We start from the raw sequence: 24,478 nt of genomic DNA on the forward strand, positions 1-24,478 counted from the left end.
ACAAAGACAGATGCGTCTATGTAAATGCATAACTAGGGAGGGTTTCAGTAAAGGCTTTTTATTCATAATTACCATGGAATATGATGCTGTGTTTTTGGGAATGCAGGAAATCCATTTCTACTGGTGAGAAAATATCACCTTCATATACCATTAGTTAAGGAAAGCAGTTTGATAGAAAGTTTGATTTGACAATATGTATGTCAGTATTGAACCATGTACATAATGTTTTAGTGTTTGTGTGTGTGTGGATGGATATTATACAAATTCAAATGTAGTTTGTTACACATGGAAATTGCATAGCAAGGAGGATATATTTGGAACTGATGATGTTACATGGAGATAAAATTTTATTGCTTCTGGGGGTGGTTAATGTGCATTTTTACTTGATTTTTAAATATTTTATAATTTCATATTTTGTAATGTTTATTATTTTATAACTAAATTTGTCCTTATGTGTAATAGTTTTCTATCACTGCTGTAACGTATGACCACACACTTAGCAGTTTAAAAAACATTCTACAGTTCATAAGTTAGAAATCCGGTGGTCTTGGCTGGGCTTTCTGTTTACGGTCTTACAAGGTCAAAAATCAGGGTCTCATGAGGCATAGGTTCTTATCTGCAGCTTCCAGGGGGAGATTCCACTTCGAGGACCATTCAGGTGCTAAGCAGAATCCATTTCATTCTGGTGGTTTCCATGTGAGCCCTCCATGGTCACACCTTGCATCCGGTGTCCCTAAAGGAGAGAAGAAACACTGTGTCATTGTTCACTCAATTTTTTTTCTCTAATCCTTTACTGTGTATTCATTTGAAGGGATTATCACAAGTATTTTATGTAAGCAAGGTTATTACCTCAAGGTCTCAAACTAGAAACTATTCACAGTTAGGTTATGATTTGAATGCAAATCATGGAATTAGTGAATAGTAGAAAAAGTTAGTGACCCTTAATCCACCTGCTGCAACTACCATTACCCTCCTCCATCCCTCAAGTCCACCATCCTCTATTCCTCGTTGTGACCTCAGTCTCTCTGCCTCTGTGACCTTTAGATATCTCTATAAGGAATTCTTCCCCTTCTAGGCTTCTTTATTGCTCTCCCATGTCCATCTGTGCATTTTAGACCTCCATCCCCATGAAACCTCTATCCCCCGGACTCCAGAGCTCTCAACCCAACCTCCTCCCCTTCTACTGCTCCCAAGCCTTTTATCCTTCGTACCCTCCTTCTCTGTTGCCCTTTATCCTCCTCTCCTTCCAGTGACTTCAGCCCATGTCTCGTGTCCTGTATGTCTAATGCCCTCAAATGTTGTAGTCGTCAGTTATCTAGTGTCCTTAGTTTCCTCACGACCCTGCACCCATTTCCCCCAACCCTATAATTCCTGACTCTGCAATTTCCTCTGCCACTTTTTTGAATAGTTGGAGAATAGGTGTTAACTGTTCTCTAAATGTTTGGTAGAATTCACTTGTGAAGCCATCTGCCTGGACTTTCGTTTGTTGAAAGGTCTTTTTGTTTTTTAATAACCGATTCAATTTCATTACTGGTAATTTGATTATATGTTCTATTTCTTCCTCATTCAGTCTTGGTAGATTGTACATTTCTAGGAATTTCTCCATTTCTTCTAGGTTGTCCATTTTATTAGCATATAATTGTTCATGGTAGTCTCATGCTCATTGGTGTTTCTGTAGTGTCAGTGGTACCATCCCCTTTTTCATATGTGATCTTACCAGTTTGGGTCCTCTCTTTTCTTTTTCTTGATGAGTCTGGCTAAATTTTGTTTATCTTTTCAAAGAACCAGCTCTTAGTTTCATTGATCTTTTCTACTGATTTTTAATCTCTATTTTATTTATTTCTGCTCTAATCTTTATGGTTTTTTAAATTTTATTTTACAAACTTGGAGCTTTGTTCCTTTTCTCACTCCTTTGGGTGTAAGGTTAGGTGGTACATTTGAGATTTTTCTTGTTTCCTGGTAACTTGTGTCACTGTAAACTTCCCGTTTAGAAGTGCTTTTGCTGTGTCCCGTGGAGTTGGATTGTTGTGTTTTCATTTTCATTTGTTTCTAGGTATTTTTTAATCTCCTGTTTGATTTCTTCAGTGATCAAAATCTCACAGCATTTGTAGTCTCACAGCATTGTGTTTGGAAAAGATACTTGATGTGACTTCAATTTTCTTAAATTTACTGGGGGTTGTTTTGAGGTCTCGCATGTGATCTATCCTGGAGAAAGTTCCTTGTGCAGTTGAAAAGGAAGTGTATTCTGTCGCTTTGGGATGTAATGTGCTATATATATCCATCTGGTCTAATGTGTCATTTGAGGCCAGTGTTTCCTTATTGATTTTCTGTCTGGATGACGTGTCCATTGTTATAAGTGGGGTTTTAAAGTTCCCTACTTTTATTGTGTTACTGTCAATTTCTCCCTTTATGTCAGTTAATATTTGCTTTATGTATTTAGGTGCTCCTATGTTGGGTGCATAAATACTTAAAATTGTTATATCTTCTTGGATTGATCCCTTGATCATTATGTAGTGCCCTCCTTTGTCTCTTTTAATAGTCCTTATTTTAAAGTCTAATTTATTTGGGAGTTCCCTGATGGTCCAGTGGTTAGGACTTGGCGCTTTCACTGCTGTGACCTGGGTTCAGTCCCTGGCTGGGGAACTAATATACCACAAGCCACATGGCCAAAGGAAAAAAAAAGCCTTTTTAAAAAATCGCTTAAAAGTTCAAATACACTGGTATGTGGGGCATGAAACACTTATTGGGATATACTGAAAGATGCAAAAAACTAAAAATAGAAATACCATGTGACCCAGTGATTCTATTCCTGGGTGTATATACAAAAAAAAAAAAAACACCCAAAAACACTATTTGAAAAAGTTACATGCACCCCAGTGTTCATAGCAGCACTATTTACAATTGCCAAGATTGTAACCTAAGTGTCCATCAACAGATGGATAAAGAAGATGTGGTATATATGTACAAAATACTACTCAACCATGAAAAAATGTGATTTGCAGCAACATGGATGGACTTGGAGGGTATTATGCTAGGTGAAATAAGTCACAGAGAAAGGAAAATACTGTATGATATCACTTATGTGGAATCTAAAAAATACAACAGATGAGTGAATACAACAAAGAAGAAACAAACTCACAGAGAACAAACTAGTGGTGACCAGTGTTGAGGTGGGAGGTATATGTAAAGGGGATGGGTGGAGAGAACAAACTCTGGAACCACAATTTATAACACGCACACATTGACACACAATAAACAAAAAATTCTGGTCTGTTGATTCAGTTATAAGGTGCTTTATTAACATAGATCATGACTTCCTTTGTGAATCATCAAATGTGCATTCATGGCATCATTTTTAAAGGCTTCAGTCCATTCCCAAGAGAAAATGTTAATCCACCCTCCATTGCTGCCTTTGGTTTATTTTCAAACAAATCTGTGATGCAAACAACTTCATGCTCTGGATCTTTGGGGGTAGGGAGTCTCGGCTCATCTGAGGACAGGTGGTCATGCCCTGCTTCGGTAGTCCTGTGGGTCAAGTGGGCCCTGAGAGGAGAGGGGGCTAAAGGACCTGAGGACTAAGGGTACCTTTGGGTAGATTTCTACGGGCCACCCCTCACACAACCCTAAACCCACCATGTGATTTCCACCAACCTAGCAGCATCTCCCTTAGACAACACCAAGGCCACACCTATTCCAGGAGGGGCTCAGCCCCTAGGAATCAGGCCCAGGGAACCTTCACTTCTGGAAGTTCGTACCTGAAACCTTCACGCTACTCAGTGGTCTCAGGTGCGCTTTGCCTGATAGCTCTAGCTCAGTGCTACTGGATACGGGTCTGAGGAGTAACATCTGCACCAACAACAAACTTGTTAAAGATGCCATTTCATGAGCCCCACAGGAGAGTCATCATCTAGAGTGGGGCCCAGATTCCCCCCAAATGTGTAAGCACCTTAAAGCTTTGGAAGAAATGTTTGCTGTGTGGTTCCCATGCACTTTCCCACTAGTATTACATGGTGAGTATTTAGAAATAACATCACCTGTACCCTCCCCACTGAGTCTATCTATTGATCTGGGTAGAAGCGTTTGCATTGTTTTAACTCCAGGTGATTCTAAATTTAGGCCCTGTTTCAGCACGAAGGCTGCTGGGTTCATTGGTGGGCGTTGCTTCCAGTCTTTGGTCCTTTTGCCTTTGGGGAGGCATCAGTGTCTGCTCTACATGGGATTGGAAGGGGTAGGGCCATGTAGCCCGCTTACGCTATGCTGTAGCAGAGTTTTGGGCCTCTGTGTGAGGGGAGAGCACACGTAGACAGGGAAGAGAAACCGCACAGTTTGGTCTCCATGCAGGAGCTCATTGTTCCTGAATCTGTCTTTTTCAAAAGGTTGGCATTTCAGCGTTTGAAGGTCCTTTTGCCTGTGGGTGTGGTGGGAACAGGTGAAGAAGTTGTGCTGACGCCACAGAAGGTATATTCTCAAGATGCTGACCTGATTCCTCAACATAATACCAGTGAGAAAACAACCCAGAGCAGGAGGAAGAAGAGGAGAAAATGGCAGCTCAGGTAAACGTCCTGTCCTGGGTCAGAGGCCGTGTCTGCTTTTTCTCCTGAAATGTCTTGGATTGAGAACCTGCAAACGTTTCATTTTCTACTTCTGATGTTCCTGCCTAGCAAGGTTGTTTTCAACTACTTGTGTTTTTCCTTCTTATGAGTCAGTCAGCTCTTTACAATACTTCTCCCCTGTGTTCCAGAGCCTCTTCCCCATTGTCTGCATCCAGGCTCCCTGCAGAGCATGGAGAATTCGCACCATGAATTAAGGACCTTCAACTATTGAAATTATTCCTTTTATGAAAGATCAACATGGGAAGGCATTAATATCCCAAACTCCCTCTGGGATAATTTCAGATGTTGAGATATTAGTAAAAAAGGGGAAAGTGGAATGATTAATGTACGTCTGAATGCAACATCAACTTAGCACCACAGGATTAACGCACTTTTTTTTTTTTTTTTTTTTTTTTTTTTTTTTTGCGGTACGCGGGCCTCTCACTGCTGTGGCCTCTCCCGTTGCGGAGCACAGGCTCCGGACACGCAGGCTCAGCGGCCAGGGCTCACGGGCCCAGCTGCTCCGTGGCATGTGGGATCCTCCCGGACTGGGGCACGAACCCACGTCCCCTGCATCGGCAGGCGGACTCTCAACCACTGCACCACCCGGGAAGCCCTTAACACACTTTTAAGTGGGATGGCATTAGTGGTCCAGATAACTCAAAGTCCTAGGGGAAAAAAAAGTAGGAGAGATTTGCTCTCAGATCTCAATATACAGGCTTCCCCATTTTTTCATGATAGTTTCAGATTATGGTTTTCTTATGTATTTTCGCCCAGAATACCACAGTAGGGATAATGTGTCTTGTGTGCTTCAGTCACCTGGTAATGATTTGTCCCATTACACCTGACGTTCATTGGTTCAGGTGCTTTCTGCAAGATTCCTCTGCTATGAAGTTTATATACTTCTTTTATGTTTAGTAAGGGTTTGGTGTGATTCACTGAGAAATGTGCATAAACCATCATGGTAAATCTGGAAACTCCAATTTCTTCTTAGTTTTCCTTTGCTTGTAGTTTGCTTTGGAAAATGAACATTGTCCCCTTTGTTTATTAAAGATATTGGCTTTTCAAGTGGAGGTTGTAATCAGTCAAGGTTTGTTCTTGTAAATTTCCATTATACTCTGTGCTTATGTAACAGACATACTCTTCTTTATCACTTCTCTGTATTTTCCAAAAAGTTTACCAGAATCATATTATTAATGTATGCTCAATTGTGTTAAATTTCTGAAATATAGCTCAACTCAAATGATATTTTCAAAGACTCAGAACCAATAGCTCTAACTTATTTTATATCCTTGTGTGTATGTCTCCCCTAGTGTATTTGTAAAATACAAAGCGCATCATCCACAAATAGATTTATAAGATTTACCCAATTAAAAATAATTATTTTTTCTTTAGAAGTTTGATAGAGAAAAAGTTTGATAGAATTCACCAGTGAAGCCGTCTAGTCCTGGTAGTTTTTTGCTGGGAGGTTTTTGAGAACTGATTCAGTCTCCTTGGTCTCTTCAGATTGTTTTATTTCTTCATGATTCAGTCCTTTTATTTTTTAATTTTTTCTTTGGCCTGTTGATTTTTTAGGATCGTGTTGTTTATTTTTATTTATTTCTGTATTGGCTGCATTGGGTCTTCATTGCTGCGCGCAGGCTTTCTCTAGTTGTGGCGAGCGGGGGCTACTCTTCCTTGCGGTGCGCGGGCTTCTCATTGCGGTGGCTTCTCTTGTTGCAGAGCACAGGCTCTAGGCACATGGGCTTCAGTAGTTGTGGCCTGTGGGCTCAGTAGTTGTGGTGTGTGGGCTTCAGTAGTTTTTGCACACGGGCTCAGTAGTTGTGGCTCGTGGGCTCTAGAGCGCAGGCATGCTAGTTGTGGTGCATAGGCTTAGTTGCTCCGTGGTACGTGGGATCTTCCCAGACGAGGGATCGAACCCATGTCCCCTGCATGAGCAGGCAGATTCTTAACCACTGCACCACCAGGGAAGTCCCTGGATCGTGTTGTTTAATTTCCACATATTTGTAAACTTTCCAGACTCTGTCCTGTTGTTCATTTCTGCTTTCTTACCATTCAGGTTAAAAAAATACTTAGTATGTAAGTCAAGCAATTCAGAAAGAGGAAGACAAATACTATATGATATCATTTATATGCGGAATCTAAAGTATGACACAAATGATCCTACCTGTGAAACAGAAACAGAATCACAGACATAGAGGACTGACTGGTGGTTGCCAAGGGGGAGGGGTTGGGGGAGGGATGGAGTGGGAGGTTGGGTTTAGCAGATGTAAGCTTTTATATATAGAATGGATAAACAATAAGATTGAACTGTATAGCACGGAGAACTATATTCAGTATCCTATGATGAACCATGATGGAAAAGAATATTAAAAAGAATGTGTGTGTGTATTAATGTGTATATATATATATATGTGTGTGTATGTGTGTGTATATATATATATATAAAACTGAATCACTAAAAAAAAATACTTCGTGATATTGGTCTTCTTAAATTTGCTAAGACTTGTTTAGTGACACATCACATGATCTGTCCTGGAGAATGTTCAATGTGAAGTTGAGAAGAATAGGTTTAAAGTCTATTTTGTATGGTATAACTAGCTACCACTGCTTTCTTTTGGTTTCCACTTGTATGGAATATCTTGTTCAAAAGCTTCACTTTGAACTTAATTTGTGTTTTTAACACTGAAGTGAATCGCTGATGGGCAGCATATAGTTTGATGTTATATTTTTTTCCTAATTTTTATTGGAGTATTGTTGATTTCAAATGTTGTGTTAGCTTCAGATGTACAGCAAAGTGAATCAGTTATACGTGTATCAACTATTTTTAAGATTCTTTTCCCACATAGGCTGATCTTGTATTTTTATCTATCTAGCCACTGTATGACTTTTGACTAGAGAATTTAGTATATTTATGTTTACAGTAATTATTGATAGGTAAGGACTTACCAATGCCATCTTATTGTTTCCTGGATGTTTTGTTGTTTCTTGTTCCCTTTTTCCTCTTTTGTTGCCTTTCTTTGTGAATTAGTGATATTCTATAGTGGTATGTTATGATTTCCTTCTCTTTATATTTTCTGAATCTAATATAGTTTTTTGCTTTGTGGTTCCATGAGGCTCACAGAAAGCATCTTATAGATATAGCAGTCTATTTTGTGTTGATAAGAATTTAACTTCCATCACATACAAAAAAATTTACTCTTTTACTCCCCTCCTGAATTTTTGTATATGGTATTACAATTTACCTCTTTGTATATTGTTTATACATTAAAATTATTATAGCTGCCGTTATTTTAATAATCTCATCCTTTACCCTTTATACTAAAGTTAACTGGTTAACACACCACCATATCACACTACTGAAGTATTCTTACCTAACTATATACTTATAAGTCTACTGTGTATTCTCATGTTTTCATGGTACTATTTAGTTTCCTTTTATTTTAGCTTGAGGAACTCTTGGAATTTGTTCTAAGACAGATCTAGTGATGATGAACTCCCTCAGCTTTTGTATTTTGAAAAGACTTTTTAATCTCTTCTTTTAAGAAGGATAATTACAGTGGCTAGGATATGCCTGGTTGGCAGGGTTTTTTGTTTGTTTAACGTTTTGGTTTTTGGGGTTTTTTTGAGCAATTTGAATATATCATCCCATTCTCTCCTGGCCTGTGAGGTTTCTGCTGAGAAATCAACTTTTAATCTTATGAGGATTCTCTTGTAACTTATAACCTTGTAACTTATAACCTTATAAAAGCATCTCTTGATGCTTTTAAGATTCTTTATTTTTGATAGTTGACAGTTTTATTATAATGTGTTGGAGAATAATTTTTTTTTTTGAGTTAAGTTTGTCTGGTGCCCTATGGGCTTCATGAAATTGGATATCTAAATCTCTCCCAAAACTTGGAAAGTTCTTGGCCACTATTTATTTAAATAAGCCTTCTGTCTGTATCTTTTCCTTCGAAGACTCCATAATTCACAGAACGTTTCTTTTGATGGTATCTATAGATCATATAGTCATTCTTCACTCTTTTTATCTTTGTTCTCCTCTGAATGGATATTTTCAACTTACTGTCTTCTAACTCACAGAAAATTTTTTCTGCTTGACCTGTTTTGATATTGATGATGCTTATTGCATTTCTTTTTTTTCTTGAAATATATTTAACATATAATATTTGAATTTAAGGTGTACAGCATGTTGACTTGATACATTTACATATTATAGTATGATTGCCATTGTAGCGGTAGTTATTATCACCTCTGTCATGTCACATAATCATTATTTCTTTATTGTGGTTGGAAAAATTAATATCTAGTCTCTAAACAAGTTTGACTATAATACAACACCATTGTCTGTATTCACTATAATGTGCATCAGATCTTTAGGAACTGTTTACTATTAGTTAAAAGTCTGTACCCTTAAACAACATCTCTCCTGTTCCCCACACCACAGCCCCCCGTAACCAACATTCTGTGAGTTTTGGCATTTTTTGTTTGGATTTTACATATAAATGATATCACATAGTATTTGTCTTTCTCTTTTTGACTTAGCATAATTTACCCAAGGTACATCAGTGTTGAAAATGGTAGAATTTCCTTCTTTCTAATGGCTGAATAATATTCATTGTGTGTATGTATATATAGATATCACATCTTTCTTATCCATTCATCTGTTGGTAGGAACTTAGGTTGCGTCCATATCTTGGCTATTGTGGATAATGCTGCTGTAAATATGGGGGTACATATATCTTTTCAAGTTAGTGCCTTTATTTTCTTTGGATAAATACCCCAAAGGGGAATTGCTGAATCATATAATAGATCTATTTTTACTTTTTTGAGAAACCTTCATATTGTTTTCCACAGTAGCTGCAAAAATTATATCCCCACTAACAGTTCACGTGTTCCCTTTTGTGCACATCCTCAGCAACGCTTATCTCTTGTCTTTTTGATGATAGCCATTCTAACAGTTGTGAGATGAGACTTATTGTGGTTTTGATTTGCATTGTACTGATGCTCAGTCATGTTGAGCACATTTTCAACTGCCTGTTGGCCATCTGTATGTCTTTTATGGAAAAAAAGTCTATTTCCTTTGTCCATACATACATTGGATTGTTTGGTTTCTTGTGGCATTTTATGAGTTGATTTTTTTTTGATTTATTTATTTTTGGCTGCACTGGGTCTTCATTGCTGCGTGAGGGCTTTCTCTAGTTACAGCGAGCAGGGGGTTACTCTTCGTTGCGGTGCGCGGGCTTCTCATTGTGGTGTCTTGTTGCGGAGCATGGGCTCTAGGCATGTGGTCTTCAGTAGTTGCAGCACGCAGACTCAGTAGCTGTGGCTCGTGGGCTCTAGAGTGCAGGCTCAGTAGTTGTGGTGCACGGGCTTAGTTGCTCCGCAGCATGTGGGATCTTCCTGGACCAGTGCTCGAACCTGTGTACCTTGCATTGGCAGGCAGATTCTTAACCACAGTGCCACCAGGGAAGCCCTATGATTTTTTTTTTAATGTATTTTGATTGTATGTCCCTTACTGAATATATGGTTTGCATTTTTTCCCATTTGGTAGGTTGACTTTTCATTTTGTTCATTGTTTATTTTGTTGTACAGAAGCTTCTATGTTTGATTTATTCTCAGTTGTTGACTTTTTGCTTTTGTTTTTTGTGCTTTTAGTGTCATATCCAAAAAAATAATCATCGAAACCAATGTGGAGGGTTTCCCTGGTGGTGCAGTTGTTAAGAATCCATGGTTGTTCGTGGCTACCTTGTCAAAAATTAGTTAGCCTTGGGCTTCCCTGGTGGCACAGTGGTTGAGAGTCCGCCTGCCGCTGCAGGGGACACAGGTTCATGCCCCGGTCCGGGAAGATCCCATGTGCCGCGGAGCGGCTGGGCCCGTGCGCCATGGCCGCTGAGCCTGCGCGTCCGGAGCTTGTGCTCCGCAATGGGAGAGGCCACAATAGTGAGAGGCCTGCATACCGCAAAAAAAAAAAAAAAAAAAAAAAAAAAAAAAAATTAGCCTTATATGTAGGGTTTTAATTCTGGGCTCTCTATTCTGTCCCATTGGTCGGGGTGTGTATTTTGATGCCAGCACCATACTGTTTTAATTAATATAGATTGTAGTAGAGTTTGAATTAGGAGCTGTGATGTTTCTGATTTTGTTTTTCTTTCTCAGGATTGTTTTGGCTATTCAGTTCTTTTCTGGTTCCATAGAAAGTTTAGAATTGATTTTTCTATTTCTGTGGAGAATGCCATTGGATTTTTGAGAGAGATTTCTTTGAATCTATAGATGGTGGGCATTGAGTTTAGGACTTTTTAATCTTAGAAATTTCTCCAATCTATGAACATAGAATAGCTTCCCATTTGTTAGTGTCTTCAGTTTATTTTATTAATGTCTTACAGTGTTCAATGTAGAGACTTTTCACCAACTTTGTTAAATTTAATTTATTCCTAAGTATCTTATTATTTTTGATGCTGTTGTAAATTAGATTATTTTTTCAGATGTTTTACTACTTGTATATAGAAATGTAACTGATGATGTATGTTGATTTTATATACTGCAATTTAACCTATTTTGTTGATGAGTTACAACTTTTTGGGATTTCTTGGGATTTTTATATACAAAATCATACCATCTTCAAATAATGACCATTTTACTTCTTTCTTCCTGACTTGGATGCCTTTCTTTTTTTTCTTTTTTTTTTTTCTGGCACGCGGGCCTCCCACCATTGTGGCCTCTCCCGTCGCGGAGCACAGGCTCTGGACGCGCAGGCTCAGCGGCCATGGGCCACGGGCCCAGCCGCTCCGCGGCATGTGGGATCCTCCCGGACCGGGGCACGAACCCGTGTCCCCTGCGTTGGCAGGCGGACTCTCAACCACTGCACCACCAGGGAAGCCCTGGATGCCTTTCTTTGTCTTGCCTAATCGCTCCAGCTAATACTTCCAGTACTACATTGAATAGGAGGGATGAAGTGATGGCTTTTGCCTTTTTACCATCAAGTATGATGTTAGCTGGGTTTGTTACATAGAGCCTTAACTATGTGGAGGTATGTTCCTCCTATACTCAATCTGTTCAGAAGTTTTAATCATAAAAGAATTGCATTTTATCCAGTGCTTTTTTTTGCATATATTGAAATTATCATGTGATTTTTATTTTGACTCTGTTAATCTGGTGTATCCCACATATTTGTGTATGTTGAACCATTCTTACAATCCCAGTGATAAATCCCACTTGGTTCCAGTGTATAATACTTTTAATGTATTGTTGAATTTGATTTGCTAATGTTTTGTTCAGCATTTTTGCATCTATATTAATCAGTTTTATTGGCCTCTAGTTTTCTTTTCTTGTAGAGTCTTTATCTGGCTTTGCTGTCAGGGAAATGCTGGCCTCGTAGAACTAGTTTTGAAGTAACTCCTTTCTCTTCAATTTTTGGGAAGAGTTTGAGAATTATTGGTGTTAATTCTTCTTCATAGGTTTGGTAGAATTCACCAATAAAGTCACCTCGTCCTTGAGTTTTCTGTGTTGGGAGTTTTTTGATTACTAATTCAATCCCTTGTTATTGGTCTGTTCAGATTTTCTATTTCTTCCTGATTTGGTCTTTGTAGAAAGCGAGTTTCTAGAAAATATCATTTTCCTCCTGAGTATCTAATTTGTTGGCATATAATTGTTCACAGTAGTCTCTTATGATCCTATGTATTTCTGTAGTATTAGTTGTAGTGTCTCCTCTTACATTTCTAATTTTATTTGAGTCTTCTATTTTCCTAGTCTAGCTAAAAGTTTGTGAATTTTTTGAAAATCCAGCTTTTAGTTTGTTGCTCTTTTCTATTGATTTTCTTGTATATGTTTTATTTATTTCCACTCTAGTCTTTATTATATCCTTCCCTCTGCCAACTTTGGAATAAATTTCTTTTTTTTTCTTGTTCCTTGAGGTGTAGAGTTAGATTGTTTGAGAGCTTTCTAATTTTTTGTGCTGTGCACTTATTGCTATCAACTTTCCTCTCAACTGCTTTTGCAGCATCCCATAGGTTTTGGTATGTTGTGTTTCCATTTTCATTTGTTTTGAGATGCAAGGACTTATTATTCCCATCTTATTAATTGCTTTCTGATTGTTTTGTATTTCCATTGTTTCGTTTCCCCCTCTGTATCTGTCTACGTTTTTAAATTGGTGGTTTACCATGTTGGTATGCTCTGTTTCCTTTCTTTTCTTTTTTTTTTTTTTTCGGTACGCGGGCCTCTCACTGTTGTGGCCTCTCCCGTTGCGGAGCATAGGCTCCGGACGCGCAGGCTCAGTGGCCATGGCTCACAGGCCCAGCTGCTCCACGGCATGTGGGAACTTTCCAGGCTGGGGCACGAACCCGTGTCCCCTGCATTGGCAGGCAAACTCTCAACCACTGCGCCACCAGGGAAGCCCTGTTTCCTTTCTTAATGTTTGTGATTCTTCTAAAGATTTTTGCTTTGTGGTTACCATGAAGCATACATAAAACATCTCATCTTTAAAACAGTCCATTTTATTCTGATAGAAACTTATCTTTGTATGCCTATAAATGTTCCATTCTTTTTTTTAGTATTTTTAATTTTATATATTTTTAATACAGCAGGTTGTTATTGTCATCCATTTTATACACATCAGTGTATACATGTCAATCCCAATCTCCCAATTCATCACACCACCTCCCCCCACCCCGTGCTGCTTTCCCCCCTTGACATCCATACGTTTGTTCTCTACATCTTGTCTCAATTTCTGCCCTGCAAACCGGTTCATCTGTACCATTTTTCTAGGTTCCACATATATGTGTTAATATATAATATTTGTTTTTCTCTTTCTGACTTACTTCACTCTGTATGACAGTCTCTAGATCGGTCCATGTCTCTACAAATGACCCAATTTCATTCCTTTTTATGGTTGAGTAATATTCCATTGTATACATGTGCCACATCTTTTTTATCTATTTCTCTGTCGATGGGCATTTAGGTTGATTCCATGACCTGGCTATTGTAAATAGTGCTGCAATGAACATTGGGGTGCATGTGTCTTTTTGAATTATGGTTTTCTCTGGGTATATGCCCAGTAGTGGGATTGCTGGGTCATATGGTAATTCTATTTTTAGTTCTTTAAGGAACCTCCATACTGTTCTCCATAGTGGTGATATCAATTTACATTCCCACCAACAGTGCAAGAGGGTTCCTTTTCTCCACACCCTCTCCAGCATTTGTTGTTTGTAGATTTTCTGATGAAGCCCATTCTAACTGGTGTGAGGTGATACCTCATTGTAGTTTTGATTTGCATTTCTCTAATAATTAGTGATGTTGAGCAGCTTTTCATGTGCTTCTTGGTCATCTGTATGTCTTCTTTGGAGAAATGTCTATTTAGGTCTTCTGCCCATTTTTGTATTGGGTTGTTTGTTTTTTTAATATTGAGCTGCATGAGCTGTTTATGTATTTTGGAGATTAATCCTTTGTCCATTGATTCATTTGCAAATATTTTCTTGCATTTTGAGGGTTGTCTTTTCGTCTTGTTTATAGTTTGCTTTGCAAAAGCTTTTAAGTTTCATTAGGTCCCATTTGTTTATTTTTGTTTTTATTTCCATTACTCTAGGAGGTGGGTCAAAAAGATGTTGCTGTGATTTATGTCAAAGGGTGTTCTTCCTATGTTTTCCTCTAAGAGTTTTATAGTGTCTGGTCTTACACTTAGGTCTCTAATCCATTTTGAGTTTATTTTTGTGTATGGTGTTAGGGAGTGCTCTAATTTCATTCCTTTACATGTAGCTGTCCAGTTTTCCCAGCACCACTTATTGAAGAGACTATCTTTTCTCCATTGTATATCCTTGCCTCATTTGTCATAGATTAGTTGACCATAGGTGTGTGGGTTTATCTCTGGGCTTTCTGTCTTGTTGCATTGATCTGTATTTCTGTTTTTGTGCCAGTACCATATTGTCTTGATTACTGTAGCTTTGTAGTATAATCTGAAGTCAGGGAGTCTGATTCCTCCAGCTCCATTTCTTTCCCTCAAGACTGCTTTGGCTATTTGGGGTCTTTTGTGTCTCCATACAGATTTTAAGATTTTTTTGTTCTAGTTCTGTAAAAAATGCCATTGGTAATTTTTTTTTTTTTTTTTTTTTTTTTTTTGCGGTACGCGGGCCTCTTACTGTTGTGGCCTCTCCCGTTGCGGAGCACAGGCTCCGGACGCACAGGCTCAGCGGCCATGGCTCACGGGCCTAGCCGCTCCGCAGCATGTGGGATCTTCCCAGACCAGGGCACAAACCCGTGTCCCCTGCATCAGCAGGCAGACTCTCAACCACTGTGCCACCAGAGAAGCCCTAGGCCATTGGTCATTTGATAGGGATTGCATTGAATCTGTAGATTGCTTTGGGTAGTATAGTCCTTTTCACAATATTGATTCTTCCAATCCAAGAACATGGTATATCTCTCCATCTTTTGGTATAACCTTTAATTTCTTTCATCAGTGTCTTACAGTTTACTGCATACAGGTCTTTTGTCTCCCTAGGTAGGTTTCTTCCTAGGTATTTTATTCTTTTCATTGCAATGGTAAATGGGAGTGTTTCCTTAATTTCTCTTTTAGATTTTTCATCATTAGTGTATAGGAATGCAAGAGATTTCTGTGCATTAATTTTGTATCCTGCATCTTTATTTTTTTTTTTTACATCTCTATTGGAGTATAATTGCTTTACAATGGTGTGTTAGTTTCTTCTTTATAACAAAGTGAATCAGTTACACATAGACATATGTTCCCATATCTCTTCCCTCTTGCATCTCCCTCCCTCCCCGCCTCCCCATCCCACCTCTCTAGGTGGTTACAAAGCACCGAGCTGATCTCCCTGTGCTATGTGGCTGCTTCCCACTAGCTATCTATTTTACGTTTGGTAGTGTGTACATGTCCATGCCACTGCTCACCCCGTCACCGCTCACCCCTCCCCCTCCCCAAGTCAATTCTCTAGTAGGTCTGTGTCTTTATTCCCGTCTTACCCCTAGGTTCTTCATGACATATTTTTTTTAAGATTCCATATATATGTGTTAGCATGTGGTATTTGTTTTTCTATTTCTGACTTACTTCACTCTGTATGACAGACTCTAGGTCCATCCACCTCACTACAAATAACTCAATTTCGTTTCCTTTTATGGCTGAGTAATATTCCATTGTATATATGTGCCACATCTTCTTTATCCATTAATCCGATGATGGACACTTAGGTTGTTTCCATCTCCTGGCTATTGTAAATAGAGCTGCAATGAACATTTTGGTACATGACTCTTTTTGAATTATGGTTTTTTCAGGGTATATGCCCAGTAGTGGGATTGCTGGGTCATATGGTAGTTCTGTTTTTCTTTTTAATTATTGATTTTTTTAAACATCTTTATTGGGGTATAATTGCTTTACAATGGTGTGTTAGTTTCTTCTTTATAACAAAGTGAATCAATTATACATATACATATGTTCCCATATCTCTTCCCTCTTGCGTCTCCCTCCCTCCCACCCTCCCTATCCCACCCCTCCAGGCACTCACAAAGCACCGAGCTGATCTCCCTGTGCTATGCGGCTGCTTCCCACTAGCTATCTACCTTACGTTTGGTAGTGTATATATGTCCATGCCTCTCTCTCGCTTTGTCTCAGCTCACCCTTCCCCCTCCCCACATTCTCAAGTCTAGTAGGTCTGTGTCTTTATTCCTGTCTTACCCCTGGGTTCTTCATGACATTTTTTTCCTTAAATTCCATATATATGTGTTAGCATACGGTATTTGTTTTTCTTTTTCTGGCTTACTTCACTCTGTATGACAGCCTCTAGGTCTATCCACCTCATTACAAATAGCTCAATTTCATTTCTTTTTATGGCTGAGTAATATTCCATTGTATATATATGCCACATCTTCTTTATCCATTCATCCGATGATGGGCACTTAGGTTGTTTCCATCTCCGGGCTATTGTAAATAGAGCTGCAATGAACATTTTGGTACATGACTCTTTTTGAATTATGGTTTTCTCAGGGTATATGCCCAGTAGTGGGATTGCTGGGTCATATGGTAGTTCTATTTGTAGTTTTTTTTTTTTTTTTTTTTATGCGTTACGCGGGCCTCTCACTGCCGTGGCCCCTCCCGACGCGGAGGACAGGCTCCGGACGCGCAGGCCCAGCGGCCATGGCTCACGGGCCCAGCCGCTCCGCGGCACGTGGGATCCTCCCAGACCGGGGCACGAACCCGCGCCCCCCGCATCGGCAGGCAGACTCTCAACCACTGCGCCACCAGGGAAGCCCTATTTGTAGTTTTTTAAGGAACCTCCATACTGTTCTCCATAGTGGCTGGACCAATTCACATTCCCACCAGCAGTGCAAGAGTGTTCCCTTTTCTCCACACCCTCTCCAGCATTTATTGTTTCTAGATTTTTTGATGATGGCCATTCTGGTTGGTGTGAGATGATATCTCATTGTAGTTTTGATTTGCATTTCTCTAATGATTAATGATGTAAAGCATTCTTTCATGTGTTTGTTGGCAGTCTGTATATCTTCTTTGGAGAAATGTCTATTTAGGTCTTCTGCCCATTTTTGGATTGGGTTGTTTGTTTTTTTGTTATTGAGCTGCATGAGCTGCTTGTAAATTTTGGAGATTAATCCTTTGTCAGTTGCTTCATTTGCAAATATTTTCTCCAATTCTGAGTGTTGTCTTTTGGTCTTGTTTCTGGTTTCCTTTGCTGTGCAAAAGCTTTGAAGTTTCATTAGGTCCCTTTTTTTTTTTTTTTTTTTTTTTTGAGGTACGCGGGTCTCTCACTGTTGTGGCCTCTCCCGTTGCAGAGCACAGGCTCCGGACACGCAGGCTCAGCGGCCATGGCTCACGGGCCCAGCCGCTCTGTGGCATGTGGGATCTTCACGGACCAGGGCACAAACCCATGTCCCCTGCATCGGCAGGCGGACTCTCAACCACTGCGCCACCAGGGAAGCCCCCATCTGTTTATTTTTGTTTTTATTTCCATTTCTCTAGGAGGTGGGTCAAAAAGGATCTTGCTGTGATTTATGTCATAGCATGTTCTGCCTATGTTTTCCTCTAAGAGTTTGATAGTTTCTGGCCTTACATTTAGGTCTTTAATCCATTTTGAGCTTATTTTTGTGTATGGTGTTAGGGAGTGATCTAATCTCATACTTTTACATGTAGCTGTCCAGTTTTCCCAGCACCACTTATTGAAGAGGGTGTCCTTTCTCCACTGTGCATTCCTGTCACCTTTATCAAAGATAAGGTGACCATATGTGTGTGGGTTTATCTCTGGGCTTTCTATCCTGTTCCATTGATCTGTCTTTCTGTTTTTGTGCCAGTACCATACTGTCTTGATTACTGTAGTATAGTCTGAAGTCAGGGAGCCTGATTCCTCCAGCTCCGTTTTTCGTTCTCAAGATTGCTTTGGCTATTCAGGGTCTTTTGTGTTTCCATACAAATTGTGAAATATTTTGTTCTAGTTTTGTGAAAAATGCCAGTGGTAGTTTGATAGGGATTGCATTGAATCTGTAGATTGCTTTGGGTAGTAGAGTCATTTTCACAATGTTGATTCTTCCAATCCAAGAACATAGTATATCTCTCCATCTATTTGTGTCATCTTTAATTTCTTTCATCAGTGTCTTATAATTTTCTGCATACAGGTCTTTTGTCTCCTTAGGTAGGTTTATTCCTAGATATTTTATTCTTTTTGTTGCAATGGTAAATGGGAGTGTTTTTTTGATTTCACTTACAGATTTTTCATCATTAGTATATAGGAATGCATTAATTTTGTATCCTGCTACTTTACCACATTCATTGATTAGCTATAGTAGTTTTCTGTTGGCATCTTTAGGATTCTCTATAGTATCGTGTCATCTGCAAACAGTGACAGTTTTACTTCTTCTTTTCTAATTTGTATTCCTTTTATTTCTTTTTCTTCTCTGATTGCTGTGGCTAGGACTTCCAAAACTGTGTTGAATAATAGTGGTGAGAGTGGACATCCTTGTCGTGTTCCTGATCTTAGGGGAAATGCTTTCAGTTTTTCACCATTGAGAAAGATGTTTGCTGTGGGTTTGTCATATATGGCCTTTATTATGTTGAGGTAGGTTCCCTCTATGCCCACTTTCTGGAGAGTTTTTTTTTATCATAAACAGGTGTTGAATTTTGTCGAAAGCTTTTTTTGCATCTATTGAGATGATCGTATGGTTTTTATTCTTCAATTTGTTAATATGGTGTATCACATTGATTGATTTGCATATATTGAAGAATCCTTGCATTCCTGGGATAAATCCCACTTGATCATGGTGTATGATCCTTTTAATGTGTTGTTAGATTCTGTTTGCTAGTATTTTGTTGAGCATTTTTACATCTATATTCATCAGTGATATTGGTCTGTAATTTTTTTTGTAGTATCTTTGTCTGCTTTTGGTATCAAGGTGATGGTGGCCTCACAGAATGAGTTTGGGAGTGTTCCTTCCTCTGCAATTTTTTGGAGTAGTTTGAGAAGGATGGGTGTTAGCTCTTCTGTAAATGTTTGATTGAATTCACCTGTGAAGCCATCTGTCCTGGTCTTTTGTTTGTTGGAAGATTTTTAATCACAGTTTCAATTTCATTACTTGTGTTTTGGTCTGTTCATATTTTCTGTTTCTTCCTGGTTCAGTCTTGGAAGGTTATACCTTTCTAAGAATTTGTCCATTTCTTCCAGGTTGTCCATTTTATTGGCATAGAGTTGCTTGTAGTAGTCTCTTAGGATGCTTTGTATTTCTGCAATGTCTGTTGTAACTTCTCCTTTTTCGTTTCTAATTTTATTGATTTGAGTCCTCTCGCTCTTTTTCTTGATGAGTCTGGCTAATGGTTTATCAATTTTGTTTATCTTGTCAAAGAACCAGCTTTTAGTTTTATTGATCTTTGCTGTTGTTTTCTTTGTTTCTATTTCATTTATTTCTGCTGTGATCTTTATGATTTCTTTCCTTCTGCTACCTTTGGATTTTGTTTGTTCTTCTTTCTCTAGTTCCTTAGGTGTAGGGTTAGATTGTTTATTTGAGATTTTTCTTGTTTCTTGAGGTAGGCTTGTATAGCTATAAACTTCCCTCTTAGAACTGCTTTTGCCACATCCCATAGGTTTTAGATTGTCATGTTCTTATTGTCAGTTGTTTCTAGGTATTTTTTGATTTCCTCTTTGATTTCTTCAGTGATCTGTTGGTTATTTAGTAACATATTGTTTAGCCTCCATGTGTTTGTGTTTTTTACATTTTTTTCCTGTCATTGATTTCTAATCTCATTGCGTTGTGGTCAGAAAAGATGCTTGATATGACTGCAATTTTCTTAAATTTACCGAGGCTTGATTTGTGACCCAAGATGTGATCTATGCTGGAGAATGTTCTGTGTGCACTTGAGAAGAAAGTGTAATGTGCTGTTTTGGAATGGAATGTCCTATAAATATCAATTAAATCTATCTCGTCTATTGTGTCATTTAACGTTTGTGTTTCCTTATTAATTTTCTATTTGGATGATCTGTCCATTGGTGTAAGTGAGGTGTTAAAGTCCCCCACTATTACTGTGTTACTGTTGATTTCCTCTTTTATAGCTGTTAGCAGTTGCCTTATGTATTGAGGTCCTCCTATGTTGGGTGCATATATATTTATAATTGTTATATCTTCTTCTTGGATTGATCCCTTGATCATTATGTAGTGTCTTTCCTTGTCTCTTGAAACATTCTTTATTTTAAAGGCTATTTTATCTGATAAGAGTATTGCTACTCCGGCTTTCTTTTGATTTCCATTTGCAGGGAATATCTTTTTCCATCCCCTCACTTCCAGTCTGTATGTGTCCCTAGGTCTGAAGTGGGTCTCTTGTAGACAGCATATATATGGGTCTTGTTTTTGTATCCATTCAGCAAGCATGTGTCTTCTGTTTGGAGCATTTAATCCATTCACATTTAAGGTAGTTATCGATATGTATGTTCCTATGACCATTTTCTTAATTGTTTTGGGTTTGTTTTTGTAGGTCCTTTTCTTCTCTTGTGTTTGCCACTTAGAGAAGTTCTTTTAGCATTTGTTGTAGAGCTGGTTTGGTGATGCTGAATTCTCTTAGCTATTGCTTGTCTGTAAAGCTTTTGATTTTTCCATCAAATCTGAATGAGATCCTTGCTGGGTAGAGTAATCTTGGTTGTAGGTTCTTCCCTTTGATCACTTTAAGTATATCATGCCACTCCCTTCTGGCTTGTAGAGTTTCTGCTGAGAAATCAGCTGTTAACCTTATGGGAGTTCCCTTGTATGTTATTTGTCGTTTTTCCCTTGCTGCTTTCAGATGTTTCTTTGTCTTTAATTTTTGCCAATTTGATTACTGTGTGTCTCCGCATATTTCCCCTTGGGTTTATTCTGTATGGGACTCTGCGCTTCCTGGACTTGGGTGGCTATTTCCTTTCCCATGTTAGGGAAGTTTTCGACTATAATCTCTTCAAATATTTTCTTGGGTCCTTTCTCTCTCTCTTCTCCTTCTGGGAACCCTATAATGCGAATGTTGTTGCGTTTAATATTGTTCCAGAGGTCTCTTAGGCTGTCTTCATTTCTTTTCATTCTTTTTTCTTTAGTCTGTTCCAGAGCAGTGAATTCCACCATTTTGTCTTCCAGGTCACTTATCCGTTCTTCTGCTTCAGTTATTCTGCTATTGGTTCCTTCTAGTGTAGTTTCATTTCAGTTACTGTATTGTTCATCTCTTTTTGTTTGTTCTTTAATTCTTCTAGATCTTTGTTAAACATTTCTTGCATCTTCTCAGTCTTTGCCCCCATTCTTTTTCCGAGGTCCTGGATCATCTTCGCTATCATTATTCTGAATTCTTTTTCTGGAAGGTTGCCTATCTCCATTTAGTTGTTTTTTGGGGGTTTTATCTTGTTCCTTCATCTGGTACATAGCCCTCTGCCTTTTCATCTTATCTATCTTCCTGTGAATGTAGTTTTTGTTCCACAGGCTGCAGGATTGTAGTTCTTCTTGCTTCTGCTCTCTGAGACCTAGGAATTCTTTTCTAACCTCTCACACGTGAGGATTCGATGATCGTTAAGTTCTTGAATTCATGAAAGACAGAGACTTGAAGGCCAGACTAAGCAGTCTGGATTTTATTCCCTGCCAGTGTTGGAGGGTCTCCTGCAGAGGCGGGGGTGGCTGTGGCTCACCATGAGGACAAAGACACTGGCAGCAGAAGTTCTGGGAAGTACTCCTTGGCATGAGCCCTCCCAGAGTCCAAATATTCCATTCTTTTATCCTTCTCTTTTTATATTTTTATGTCACAATATACTTCATTTTATCCACATATTTGTTAAAATGCTATTGTAGCTATAGATTTTTCTGTTGCATTTTTAAAATTCAGCTCCAGAACGTTTTTTGGTTCTTATTTACAATTTATGTCCATTGTATTTTTCTTTTCTTCATGTTTTTTCTGATTTCATTGAATTGTCTTTTTTTTCTTTCCTTATAGCTCACTGAGGTTTCTTATAACAGTATTTTAAAATTATTAGGTAGGTTGCAGATTTCTAAGTCTTTGGGATTGGTAACTGGCAGACTTTTGCAATCCTTTAGTAGTGTTAGATTACTTTGATTTTTTTTAATGTCCCTGGGGTTTTGTGCTGCTTTCAATTCTGAAGTAGCAGCCACCTGCTCCAGTATTTACTACTTGTTTTCAGGAGAGAAACACCTTCTGTCAGCCCTGTAGAATTAGAGATTCTGAGGCTTTTTCAGACCTTTATGGACAAACCTGTTTCATGCTTCTTACCACATCTTTTGGCAGAATTCATAAGCTTATGTGCCATCTGTTGATCTTGCAACACAATAGACTGGGTGCTGACAGCCCCTCTTTTCTTCTCCTAAGGGTGATGCTAATGCAGAAATTTATGGTCTGTCTCTGTCCTGCAGATGTGAGCCAACTCTCTGTGTGTGTTCTCAAGCTGTCTGCCAAAGCTTGCCCTCAGTGCCTTGGTTGGGAGCACACATGGTGAACTGACCACAGCATGAGGGTTTGTGTTGGTGAGGTGTGGAGAGCACCAAGGGTGCCCATTGGCCAGTTGGGAGGATCTATGGGTGAGGCATCCCTACTGGCTCATGGATGGGCTTCTTTTTTTTTTTTTACATTTATTTATCTATCTATCTGCCCCAGGTCTTAATTGCGGCACACAGATCTTCACTGCAGCATGTGGGATCTTTTTAGTTGCAGCATGCGGGATCTTTTTAGTTGCGGCATGCGAGATCTTTTTAGTTGCGGCATGTGGCATCTTTAGTTGCGGCATGTGGGATCTAGTTCCCTGGTGAGGGATCGAACCCGGGCCCCCTGCATTGGGAGCACTGAGTCTTAGACATTGGACCACCAGGGAAGCCCAGTGGATGGGCTTCTTGATGGACTCTGGAATACAGCTAGTATAATCTGCACCACATTAATGCCTTACCAGAATCCTATCTGCTACCTTTTCCCAACCCCCAGTCATACAACTAACTCATAATTCAACACTCTGGATGGAGCAAGAAGACAACGGGCCTTTCGGGCAGCATCTTACATAGTTGGAGAAGCTACATGCTCATTCACATGCTTCCACTTGCCCCTGCAGGAGAAATCATGGGCCAGGAAGATATCTCTTGGCCCTAAATTGTACAATCTTGGGGGAGGCGTGATGTCGGTAAAGTGAAGCTATTCCCTTTACTTGGTCCAATGCATCCAAACTCATACTATTTTTTTTTTCTCTCCAACGTTGTGCTAGTACTTCTCTACTAGAAACCTGGCTGTCCACAAAGGCTCTTTTGTTCATGAGTGATGGCTTAAAATAGTATTTTCTAGGCGCCCCTGGACTATAGCCAAGAGGAGCCAGTTAACAGATGACTGCAAAGTCCAGAGCTGGGACTGAGGTCTCTATGCCTGTTACTCTGTGCACGGGTGGGTGAGACTCCTCCTGGGCCCCTTGGTGTGTGGTGCTGGAACCCACAGCTCCCACAAAGACACTTTTGTCTGTGAATGAAGCCAAGTTGTTGAAGGGGGTCATGAGAAGGCACATCTTATTCAACCGTAATGCTCATGGAACTCCTCACTGGAATATATTCAAGTCAAATTGAGTAACTCAACCTGAGCTTCCTTTACTTTGCTTTTATCTTTTCATTGGTCTTGAGGCCTCAACCAGGAGTCTTCCTCATTAAGGGAAGAAGTCCTAGCGAGAGAGAGAGAGAAGCTTCCATGAGACAGATTCTTACGTGGAAAAATGATTAGGTTCTTTGCCCCTCCTAGTAGAATCCCATTCTCTATAAAACCACCCACACTTTCTTGACCCAGGTCAGAGTTTCTTCCCACGCTGGAAAAAGACCAGAACAAGTCAGGGAACTGTTACCTCTTCATCTATAGGAGTTCTCAGACTTTGCCTCACATCATTATTACTTGGAAAACATTTAAAAATTCCCATCCCCAGCACTTAAAAGCATTCAGTAAATTAGTATTTCTGGGCATCAGTATTTTTAAAATATCACCATGTTATTCAAATTTGCTGCCAAATTGAGAATAAGTACACTTGCCCTACGTAGTTAAAAAAAAAAAAAAAATGTAAGGCAGTTTCTGTTTCAGAGGCCTGGGTTATGCCCAGAAGTCTGAAATCTGAACACAATTCAGGGACACAGACTACAGTACACTGAGACTACTAAGGGCCTCTTTTACACTGAAGTAAATAAAACTTGCTGACAAAATAACAAAACAATAAACCTTACAAGAGATGACTGGAAGTGAAAATATCTGTACAATATATCATATTGGGAGGATCTCATTATCATGAAGAAACTAACCAAATACAATTTCCAGTGATTTTTAATAACCAAAATTTATAAGATGAAGGAAGTATCCTCCATTATGGTTTTCAGTAGCACTCCTTCAGAGAGAAAAATTCTAGTTTCAGGAAACACTCAGC

General features: G+C 39.1%; 1 protein-coding gene across 1 annotated transcript in view; it reads right to left on the reverse strand.

The window, feature by feature from the left end:
* Positions 1 to 408: 408 nt before the first annotated feature.
* The window catches only part of EXOG (exo/endonuclease G), an 87,225-nt gene continuing 63,155 nt past the window's right edge, over positions 409 to 24,478 (reverse strand). Inside the window, exon 11 of the transcript XR_004352107.1 lies at positions 409 to 733. The gene's annotated coding sequence lies outside the window, so the exon portion shown is untranslated. The remainder of the gene's footprint in view (positions 734 to 24,478) is intronic.

The sequence above is a fragment of the Phocoena sinus genome, chromosome 11, assembly GCF_008692025.1.
Source record: "Phocoena sinus isolate mPhoSin1 chromosome 11, mPhoSin1.pri, whole genome shotgun sequence".
Classification (NCBI taxonomy): domain Eukaryota; kingdom Metazoa; phylum Chordata; class Mammalia; order Artiodactyla; family Phocoenidae; genus Phocoena; species Phocoena sinus.